At 32.3% G+C, this 11912-nt stretch overlaps 1 pseudogene; it reads right to left on the reverse strand.

The window, feature by feature from the left end:
• Nucleotides 1-7169: 7169 nt before the first annotated feature.
• Nucleotides 7170-8729, reverse strand: LOC149167336 (eukaryotic translation initiation factor pseudogene; annotated as a pseudogene).
• Between the last annotated feature and the right edge of the window lie 3183 nt (nt 8730-11912).

Consider the following 11912-nt stretch of genomic DNA (forward strand, 5'->3'; position numbering starts at 1 on the left):
AGATATGTGCATATCTTCCGTATATGCACAGTTTCCGTGTATGTGCAATTTCTGTATATTGAATTTGCGCGTATACGATGCAGATACATGAACGACTTGCATATACGGAAGATATGCACATACAGGAAAGTTAGGGATATACGGAAGACATGCGCATATTTTCCGTATATGCCCAGTTTCCGTATATGCGCACATCTTCCGTATATGCATAGTTTCCGTATATGCGCAATTTCTGTATATGGAATTTGCGCATATATGATGCAGAAGCATAAACGAAGATATGCACATACAGGAAAGTTAGGGATATACGGAAGACATGCGCATATCTTCCATATATTCTCAGTTTCCGTATATGCGCACATCTTCCGTATATGCCCAATTTCCGTATATGGAATTTGTTCATCTGCGATGCAGATATATGAACGACGTGCATATGCGGAATATATGCACATACAGGATAGTTAGGGATATACGGAAGACATGCGCATATCTTCCGTATATGCCTAGTTTCTGTATATGGCACATCTTCCGTATATGCCCAATTTCTGTATATGGAATTTGCGCATCTGCGATGCAGATACATGAACGACGTGCATATACGGGAGATATGCACATACAGGATAGTTAGGGATATACAGAAGACATGCGCATATCTTCCGTATATGCGCAGTTTCCATATATGCGCATATCTTCCGTATATGCCCAGTTTCCGTATATGCGCAATTTCTGTATATGGAATTTGCGCATCTGCGATGCAGATACATGAACGACGTGCATATACGGAAGATATGCACATACATGATAGTTAGGGATATACGGAAGATATGCACATATCTTCCGTATATGCCCAGTTTCCATATATGCACAATTTCTGTATATGCCCAGTTTCCGTATATGCGCAATTTCTGTATATGGAATTTGCGCATCTACGATACAGATATATGAACGACGTGCATATACGGGAGATATGCATATACAGGAAAGTTAGGGATATACGGAAGATATGCGCACATCTTCCGTATATTCACAGTTTCCGTATATGCGCAATTTCTGTATATTGAATTTGCGTATATACGATGCAGAAGCATAAACGAAGATATGTACAAATTCCATATACGGAAATTGCGCATATACGGAAGATATGCGCATATCTTCCGTATATGCCCAGTTTCCGTATATGCGCAATTTCTGTATATGGAATTTGCGCATCTTCGATGCAGATACATGAACGACGTGCATATACGGAAGATATGCACATACAGGAAAGTTAGGGATATAAGGAAGACATGCGCATATCTTCCGTATATGCACAGGTTCTGTATATGTGCACATCTTCCATATATGCATAGTTTCCGTATATCCGCAATTTCTGTATATGGAATTTGCGCATATACGATGCAGATACATAAACAACGTGCATATACGGAAGATATTCCCATACATGAAAGTTAGAGATATACGGAAGACATGCGCATATCTTCTGTATATGTGCAATTTCCGTATATGCGCATATCTTCCGTATATGCACAGTTTCTGTATATGCGCAATTTCTGTATATGGAATTTGCCCATCTGCGATGTAGATGCATGAACAACGTGCATATACGGAAGATATGCACATACAAGAAAGTTAGGGATATACCGAAGACATGCGCATATCTTTCGTATATGCGCATATCTTCCGTATATGCGCAATTTCTGTATATGGAATTTGCGCATATACGATGCAAATACATAAACGACGTGCATATACGGAAGATATGCACATCTAGGAAAGTTAGGGAGCCAATGAAAACACGTAACCAACGAACCACATGCATGTACCATGCATCCAAAAACCAACATGTTAAATCTCACATGCACATTGTCACCTGCAATCCATAGCCAATTTGCGTCCTTCCCATTGTCCAAGGTTCCTCTTGCGCACCCTTGCTTTCCTTGCTAGCTTGTCCAAGTGCTTGTTCTCTCCTTTGCTGATCCCGATCAAAAGATGAGCAAAAGCTATATATTTTTTCTCTGATGTCTTTTTATAATTGATGTTCAGTCTCTTCCTTTCCTTTTTCATTTTTCTTTCATTTTCCTTCATTTTTCCTCTAATATCCCTTGCATGCATATTTGTGTCTCTTCACCTTCATTTTCTCGTATTTTCCTTTATTTTCATAAATTACTGCCAATTATTGTCTCTTTGCATTTTCCAATGCCTTTTCCAATTTCAATAGCCATTAATAAACTACAAGTGATACCCACTATGATGTTTGTCGGCCATTAAGCTTGGAATACGTGTCTCATGACCTTGGTCTTATTTTTTTTACATGGAGAATCAACCAAGGGTTGTTATAGATAATTGGTCATATAAAAGTAACACCATCTAAATGGTCTAATCCATCCAACATATAAAGGGATCATTCAGTGATGAAGATGTAGTATGGGCTAGGATAAATATAGCATGCAGCATGTCCCAATGCCAATTTGGCATCTTATTGAGAGACTCCCTATCATATTCGCACCACAAACTCATTGTGGACCCACTTAAGTCTAAGAGCACTTTGATATGATGAGATTTGATGGTTCCCTATGTCCTCATGCCTTGCAAAAGTGAGACATCAATAAACACATTGATTTTCACATGGCCATTAAGGATGATCTCACCTCTAAATGTTCCTTGCGTCCTCATACCTTTTTAAAGTGAGACATCAATAAACACATTGCTTTTCACATGGACATAAAGGATGATCTCACATCTTATTTATATGAGTTAATAAATCAACAATTGCAATGTAGTTCTGGCAATGTACCTAGGAAATTTGAAAGAGAAACGACAAAAAATGGAGGACATGAGAGTTTATCTAGCATGGAATTGATGTTGATTTTTTTTTTCTTATGTGAGTTAGCTAAAATAGTTGTAAAGGAGAAAATTAACCAAACGAAGATTTTGTTGGTGAAATGCATTAAGTGATTTAATCAGGTTGCCCAATGTGTTTTGAGTCTTATAAAGCTTATTAATCATTATGAATATTAGATAATGAATTAACTAGCATAGCCTCAAATTGGGGGAAAGGGATGTCAAAATAAATTAGGGTTTTATATTGTTTAATATTGGGTAAACATAGCCCACAAGAGAAAGATCAATTGGAAATCGCCATCTTATGAAGTACTATGTAAATCATGAGATTCGAGGTTCAAATCCCCCATGGGTTAATCCAACAAAAACAATAAAAAAATAAATATTGGGTAAACATGAATTGATGTATGGTGGGAGTTTGTGATGTAGGAGGTCATTAAATACATGTTCATCATTAAATCAACCTTGATTTTTATCTCTATTGGATCTTTCGAGAACCATGTAGTGGGGATATATAAAGAGATTCGTCCGAGGACTATAGGATTAGGAGGAAATTAAATTTCTTTATTATGTATGAAGACAATTTTGTGGGTCACCGGTATATTTTAATTAAAGGTTGGAAACCACTAGTTCACATGAGATCCATAGTCCAAAGTGCACATGAAGGTCATCACCTCAACAATTTGTAGGAATGATGACTTGTTGGCTCCCAATGATTATCTCTCAAGAATAGAGTTCCATCCACAACGTATATGAAATTCACTCATAGGAGGATATGGAAATGCCTTCTAGTTGAGTTTATTATTGAAGCATCAAATTTCCTGAGTAGTCTTTGTGTTATTTCTTCTTTGTATTATTTCTTATTGTAATCATGCTATTCACACATTTTCATTTAGAATATTCAAGACATGAATAATTGAAATGTTTCATTCCTCTTTTGTTTGTGTTATAAAAGTATGAACATAGTAAGAGAAAAAATTGTATAAAGAACTATGTTTGGGAGCTCACAATCAAGTTATTTTGTTAAGTAGTATTTGATCAAGTTGTTTCATTGTTCACACCTTTTCATCAAGGAACATTGAAGAAAGCAAAGGACCGATGAACCAAAATGACTCATCTCAATTTTTATTTTGTAGTCATTTTTAATTTCTAATTTTTTTAAAGTGTTAAGAGATGATTAGCTTGTGAATGATAGTTAAAAAATCCATCTCATAGTGAAAGAATTTAAATTCTTGAAAATAAGTCAACTTCTTTATTTATTCCATAAGAATAACATTTTACCTTAAAGAAGTTCCTTGTGTGAAACACCCATACATATATAATGTTTCACAAGTTTGGTGTTTGAGAGAATGTTAGAAAATGCTTTAAGTTAAAGAAATGCCTTTTGTAAAACAATCATACATATATAATATTCCACAAATTTAATATTTACAAAAATATTTGTATTTTCTTATAATTTCTAATACCACTACCATAAATCTATACATATCATACTTATTTATTTCCCTTTCTAATGTAAATAAATAAATATATATATATATATAAAATTCTAAATAATATAATATAAAAAACATGATGAAAGAATATAAATCATGCGATAAAAAACTAACTATATTTTAACCCACCCATATTTGAAAGAATATAAATCATGTGATAAAAAACTAACTAATATTTTACCCGCACCCACCCATATTGAGGCCGTATATTGTTCAAGAAAATACTTGAAATATGTTGCAATCTAGAACGGTTCTCACGCATTAGAAATGAAGAGGTCCAATGGAGGACAAATATCATCTTTGATTATGGGTTGTATAGACATCATGGTTAGAAACGTGTTTTCTAAAAGATAGTTGTTTTTTATTTTTTTCCCACTTCACTATATTTTAATATTATCTATATATATATATATTCAATTAATAATAATACTTTAATATTATATATATATATTCAATTAATAATAATACATATATATATATATATACAATTAATAATAATACAATTAAAGATATTAAAAGTTATTTTTGTTTGTAAAATTACATAAAATAAAATTAATGTATTGATTTTAATGTGATGCATTATTTTAAGTATGCATTCTTTATTATTTATTGATTAATGCACATTAAAACTAATATGTTAAAAATTGACATATAATTTAACATATAAATTAAAATTGAAATTAAAATGGATATAGAAATTGAATAAAATAGAAATAGAAATAAATATTAAGATAAAATTGAAATATAAAATAAAATAAAAATTCACATTTACAATGAAATAAAAATTAATTTAACATTGTTATTTTATTTTTATCCAACTTATTTATTATAAACTCTTCAAATATATTTCTAAATAATATTCCATATCTTCTTAATAGACCAAGGAAATTGAGTAAAATAATTTTGATAGTTTACCAATTGTGTAATTATGCTAAAAAAAACTAAAAACTAAAGAAAATAGATAACATTGATACTTAATATGGATGATATTTTCTACACCTTCAATTAGATAAGGAATCTGAATAAATTGCTAATAATCAGATTAATCTTAAACACATAATATTGATCATTTACAAATCACCCACCATTGAAACCAACATAAATCCATTTTAATCTTGAATCCATAAAGTGTTGTTGATAGGGATTTAACATTTTTTTTAAATTTGCACTTTAAAATATATTTGGAATAAAAATATTTAATCCCTCTTAACACTTAATAGATATAAGGCTAAAAAAATCCTGGCTAATTTTAAGTTATTAATTACTTAATATCCTTATTAAAACAATCCTCTTAATAATAACATATTATATATTTGAAAAAGGCATTTATAAATCCTGCATAAAGTAACATACAAATTTCGATAAAGAGGATATGCATGCTCTCACATGCTATAACATATAAATTAGCCAATTTAATCTTCACAGAGAATGTTGCCAAAGGGTTTGGTCACATGGTTGCAAGGAGGGGTGCATTCTACAACTCAATATATGGGAGATGTGTAATTCTTTCTCTGCTCAATTTCTAGTGGACAAGTGTCTCTTTTAAAATAAAAAAAAAATATTCTTTAAATAAAAATGAATGCCTACTATAATGGAAAACAAAAAACAAAAATGAATATCTTGTTTAGTTAGTTTTAACTAAAAACATTGTAAAATATCAATAATCCCACTCTGTTCAATACAGTGTTGATGTTACAACCCAGTGTGAAGGAAATGTGAAAATGCATTCTACAACTCAATATATGGGAGATGTGTAATTCTTTCTCTGCTCAATTTCTAGTGGACAAGTGTCTCTTTTAAAATAAAAATAAAATATTCTTTAAATAAAAATGAATGCCTACTATAATGGAAAACAAAAAACAAAAATGAATATCTATGTTTAGTTAGTTTTAACTAAAAACATTGTAAAATATCAATAATCCCACTCTGTTCAATACAGTGTTGATGTTACAACCCAGTGTGAAGGAAATGTGAAAATAGTTCATTCTGGCTCTTGTAACCATAAATACAATATTTAGATGCCCATGTAAAATAACATAATTTTTTATAATTTTAAAGAGAAAAATAATTAACATTTTAAAAAATATATATTTTAATCATTTAAATAAACTATTTAAATATATATGTTAACTAATTTATTTCAATATCAATTTGACTTAAAGAAAGATAAAATAACTGAAAAATAAAAATAAAAAAATCTTGTGTTTAAAACACATTTAACTAATCTATATTTTGACCATTTTTAAGGTTTTATTTAAAATTCAGCAAAAATTCTTGAGATTGCAAGTTGTCGTGTAATTTACCTAACCAGATTTTCAAAAGATTAAATCTATTTATACATTAAAAAATACAAGTACAGTACTCTAACCTTTGCTAAAAACATTCTATTGATAACTTAAAAGTTGTATATAATACAACATGAACGATTCCAATCTTACACACCAGAGCCTGGATTACTGGCAATCATCATAAACAACTTCTATTCTAGCATAACATTTCTATGAAGAATTGGATTATACACACCTTCCTGGATTACTGGCAATCATCATCAACAACTTCTACTCTATTCTAGCATAGCATTTCTATATTTTTCTTCCTGGTTTATGTACACTACAGTCTGGATTATTGGCCATCATACATAGACAGTATCTATAACTACTAAAAATTTTCCTTTTTTCATAATTTGCAAAATTTATATAGTTGCAATACTTATCCTGAAAACAGGTGGTTGGCACTGTTCCTCACTTGCAAGTAAAACAGGGGGAATCAGCAGATCTTTCTTTTTTTGTTCCTATCCAACGATGCAGGCTTTCTAAACCATCCCTATTAATTTCAGGAATGTTCGAAACCAGAGGCACTCTGAGCATTCCCTGCATCAAACCTCCGGCCAATCCCAATACCATAACTGTTTCTAGCACGACCCCTAAGCATGTAGCTTGTTGCTCCACACCTTAAACGTGGCTTTTGTTTAGCGCGAAAGTCGGGAACCAAGAACATTGCAATACCAAAATTGTTTCCAGCACCCATACCCATAAAACCAGGCGCACCATGACCATTACACATGCTTCTTGTTCTGGGATTTATACCTTGCTTTTGTTGAGCTTCTGAATGGATTTCTTATAGAGTTTTGGCTTTCATCCCTTCGCATCTAGGGACCCATTTATTAGCACGCAAATCAAGAACTTTGCGAACCATGAATCTCAGTTGAGAATTTGCAAAATGTTGATTGTTACTTGCCTGTTCCATTCAGACGAAGTAAGAATCAATGATACTATGGGACATGGGGTTTTCTTCAAGCTCTTTTCCAACAGTATTGAAAAGCAGACAAAGCGCCTCAAAATTTTCTTCAGTTGGAGGAATGTTCGCGTTCTGACCCAACAAATGCTGAATAATATGATGAACAATTTTTTTAGGTACCATTTTGCGCTTGAAAAGCTCCCTAATAAACTTGATGTTTCCCAGAGTGCGAAGTCTAACCATCCTCTCCCTTTCTTGACGTTCGGCTTCTAGATCTTGGACTGTCATTTCTTTAATTTCAGTTCGCAGATTATCTGCTCCTTCAAACGCTTCTTGGCAAGTGTTAAGAAGAGTCCGCCTGAATGTTACTGGTTTACCGTCCGGTTCTTCAGATGGAAATTGAGGTAGTTCCCACCATAGATAAAGGCACAGCTCAGCAATAATGGGGCAAACTGCTGGTTCAGAACCCGCCTTGTCAAAAATTAGAGATACTACTCCCAGCAGAATGTCTGCTGAGTTGATACCCGAGGTTATAAGTTGATCTTTGAGAACATCAAAGTTTTCCGGGGTTAAATTGTCAAGTATCCCCAAAACCGTTTTAAGAACTCGATTCTTCTTTGACAATGACAAGGCTGTCCTCCTAGCAGACCAAGGAATAGCGGCCTTCACAAGAGCAGGAAATGGGCCCGTCCCTGTGGCTGATGAAAACTGTGAGTTCAATTGTTCAACTTCCTTGCCAGCAGACAGATAAGCAGACTTGTGTCGTTTTGAACCTGGGGCGTGTGACTCCACCTCTGATCTTCGTGCCCCATAGCCATATCCTCTGTTTTCACCAAGTGTTTCCCAGAACCTTTCAAGTGCGGAATTGGACAGGGCTGACAAAAATTGAAACAGTAGTTCGAAAATAGAAGACAAGAGCCAAAAAGCCGCCTTCTAACCAAATAAAATATGGACCGAATGAAATTACAAATTCAAAATTGAATTCCTTTAGCGCCTTTACTAAATTCAAAATAAAACGGAATTTGGAAAACGGTGGTAGACCAGGAAGCGAACGGAGGTTGCAGGAGGAGACGGGACAGGTCTGACAGTGGTCGCAGATACATTGAACACTGGACCTTGCAGGAGGTAGGGTGATCGAGTTGCGGGGATATGCATGGAGATGTATAGCTTTCATGCATATGTAGCATGCCTTCAGTGTCACAGGTACTTAGCGCTCATTTATGTTTCTATAGGGTCTGAAATAGGAACTGCCCTTTAAAAAGGCAAAATACAGAGAAGCAGCATTTAATACATAATAATGATTTACGCACTCTCTCGGGAAATGAAATCAATGTTTTGATGTTATGTTTTGTTTTGTTTTCGGTTGTTTCAAGGAATTTGCTATAGGCTATGATGGTTTGTTGTAGGTATACAAGTCTTCGGAAATGAAATCAATATTTTGTTTTAGGTATATATTTTATAATAATAGAGTCTGGGGAGATTAAATCAATGTTTTGTTTTGTGTTGTTTCAAGGAATTTTGTTTTGAACCTGAGCCATTCTGATTTGTTTTAGGTATACATATTGTAAAGTCTCCTGAAATAAATTAATACTCCGTTTTCTGTATTTTTTTTAAAGGAATTTGCTCTTGGACGGCAAACTATGATGGTTTGTTTTTATATATATTTCAAATAATTTCTTGGGAAATGAAATCAATGGTTTGTTTTCTTGTTTGAAAAGAAATTGCTTTTGGACTATAAGCTATGACGGTTTGTTCTACGTATATATATTATATGATAATAAAGTCTCGGCTAATGAAATCAATGGTTTGTTTTCTTGTTTGAAAAGAACTTGCTCTTGGACTGTAAGCTATGACGGTTTGTATTATAATTAAGTCTTGGCCAATGAAATCAATGTTTTGTTTTTATATTGTTCCAAAGAATTTGCTCTTGACCTGTCAGCTTTGATGTTCTGTTTTAGGTATAATAAAGTATTCAAAAATGAATGATAATTGTATTTCTTATCTTATTAATTATTTAATCATTTTCTTTATTATATAAAAGTAGATTTTCTTATAAATTTATTTAAGAGAATAATTAGCATAATCACATTTAATAATTAAATGTGATTGATATACACTAAAAAAATTTAATTAATTAAATGTGATTGATATATATTAAAAAGTTTATTTGTAAATATATCATAATAAAAATTATATTATTAATTAAATATAAATATAAATATGGTTAATTAAATTATTTTATTAATTAAATATAAATATAAATATTGTTAATTAAATTATTTAAAAGTAGTTTATAAAATAATTATTTCATTTATTAAATAATTAATTAATAAATAATAATAATAATAATAAACTTATAATTATTATTATTATGGATTAATATCGTTTTATTAATATTATTATTGATTAATATCGTTTCATTAATATCAATTGTTTTTTTTTTTTTTAATTTATATTAATTATTTAAACTCAAGGAAATAATATTAAACTGAAGGGATTAATATTATAGACTCAAGGTATATAAACCCTAAAACAATTGATTTTTATATTTGATTTTCATATTGAGACAATATTTTTCACAATGCGACGTTGGCTCATCATTGACCATGACTGATTTTCATATGGAGACAATCTTTGTTACAATGTGACCATGATTATTGACCATAATTGACCATGGTTGATTTTCATATTGAGACAATCTTTGTCACAATACGACGTTGGAACATGTTTGTCACAATGTGATGTTGGACCTAGAGACAATATTTCTCATAATGTGACCATGGTTATTGGATGTGGTTGACCATGGTTGACTTTCATATTGAGGCAATCTTTGTCCCAATGCGACATTAGAATATGGTTGACCATGGTTGATTTTCATATTGAGACAATCTTTGACACAATGTGACAATTATAAAACCCCAAGATATTATAAATCCAAGGGATTAATATTATAAACCTAAGGCATACAAACCCTAAGATAAATATTATAAACCCAAGGGATTCATACTAAAACCCAAAGGATTATAAACCCAATGGAATAATATTATAAACCCTGAAATAAACATTGTGGACCATGGTTGATTTTCATATTGAAAAAATATTTGTCACAATGTGAGGTTGACTATGGTTGACCATTATTAATTTTCATATTGAGACAACCTTTCTCACAATGCGGCGTTGGACAATGGTTGAGCATGGTTGATTTTCATATTAATACAATCATTGTCACAATGCGATGTCAGAACATGGTTGACCATGCATGACCATGTTGTCATAATGTCAGGTTGGACCAAGAGACAATCTTTGTCACAATGTGGCCATGGTTATTGACCATGGTTGAACATGGTTGAGTTTTATATTGAGACAATATTTGTCACAATGAGACGTTAGAACATGGTTGACCTTGGATGACCATGGCTGTCACAATGTGGCATTGAGCTAAGAGACAATCTTTGTCACAATGTGACCATGGTTATTAACCATGGTTGAACATGGTTGATTTCATATTGAGACGATCTTTGTCACAATGTGACATTGGAACATGGTTGATTCTCATATTAAGATATTCTTTGACACAATGTGACAATTATAAAACTCCAAGCTATTATAAACCCAAGGGAATAATATTAAACCCAAGGGATTAATACTATAAACCCAATGTATATAAACCCTAAGATAAATACTATAAACCCAAGGGGTTAATATTAAAAACCCAAGGGATTATAAACCCAAGAGAATAATTTAAACCCAAGGGATAAATATTATAAACCCTAAGATAAATATTATAAACCCTAAAATAAACACGGTTGACCATGGTTGATCACAATTGATTTTCATATTGACAAAACATTTATCAGAATGCGACATTGGACTATGGTTGGCCATAATTGATTTTGATATTGAGACAACCTTCCTCACAACGCAACGCTGGACAATGGTTGACCATGGTTGATTTTGATATCGAGACAATCTTTGACACAATGCGGTGTCAAACCATTGTTGATCATGGATGATTATGTTGTCATAATGTGACATTGGACGAAGAGACAATATTTGTCACACTGCAACATTGGAACATGGTTTACCATGTATGACCATGGTTGTCACAATATGATGTTGGACCAAGGGACAATCTTTGTCACAATGTGACCATGGTTATTGACCATGTTTGACCATGATCAATCATGGTTGATTTTCATATTGAGACAATCTTTGTCACAATGAGGTGTTGGAACATGGTTGACCGTGGTTGATTTTCATATTGAGACAATCCTTGTCAAAAGGCGACTTAGAGATGCACTTTTAGGCTGCATGCAGGCTATGGACATAGATCCCAAC

This window comes from Pinus tabuliformis, chromosome 5_1 (genome assembly GCF_031772625.1).
Source record: "Pinus tabuliformis cultivar Carrire ecotype Pingquan chromosome 5_1, CPIR1, whole genome shotgun sequence".
Classification (NCBI taxonomy): domain Eukaryota; kingdom Viridiplantae; phylum Streptophyta; class Pinopsida; order Pinales; family Pinaceae; genus Pinus; species Pinus tabuliformis.